This window comes from Mustela erminea, chromosome 2 (genome assembly GCF_009829155.1).
Source record: "Mustela erminea isolate mMusErm1 chromosome 2, mMusErm1.Pri, whole genome shotgun sequence".
Classification (NCBI taxonomy): domain Eukaryota; kingdom Metazoa; phylum Chordata; class Mammalia; order Carnivora; family Mustelidae; genus Mustela; species Mustela erminea.
Window position 1 is genome coordinate 66,488,887 of NC_045615.1, and position 823 is coordinate 66,489,709.

Below are 823 nucleotides of genomic sequence, written 5' to 3' on the forward strand. Positions count from 1 at the left end.
TGTTCCCTCTAAACCTACCTTGTTAAGGGTTTTTATCATGAATGGATGCTCTGTCAAATGTTTTTTCTGCATCTATTGAGAGGATCATATGGTTCTTATCCTTTCTTTTATTAACATGATATGTCATGTTGTTTGATTTATGAATATTGAACCACATTTGCAACCCAGAAATAAATCCGTTAAACATGTTGAATGATTTTTTAAAATGTATTGTTGGATTCACTTTGCAAATATGTTATTGAGAATTTCTACATCTATATTCATCAGGGATGTTGGCCTGTAGTTCTCTTTTTTTCGTGGTATATTTACCTGATTTTAGTATCAGGGTTTATTCTTGGTTCATGGAATGAATTTGGAAATTATTCTTTTCTTTTTTTTTTTTTTAGAGTAGTTTGATAAGAATGGTTTTAACTCCATGGTTTTTTTTTGTTTTTGTTTTTCTTTTTTTTTTAGAGAGAGAGAGAGAAAAGTGCATGTGCACATGCAAGCAAGGGGGGGAAGGCAAAAGGAGAGGAAGAGAGCGTATCTTTTTTTAAAAAGATTTATGTATTTTAGAGAGAGGGCATGCACAGTGGGGGAGGGGCAGAGGGACAGGATGCTCAAGCAGACTCCCTACTGAGCACGGAGCCTAATCCCAGGACCTTGAGATCTTGACCAGAGCCAAAATCAAGAGTTGGAGGTCTAGCTGGCAGAGCCACTCAGGCGCCCCAAGGAGAGAGACAGTCTTAACCAGGTTCCATGCCCAGTGCAAAGCTGAACACGATGCGGGGCTCGATTTCACTACTCTGAGATCATGACCTGAGCCAAAATCAGGATGGAGTTG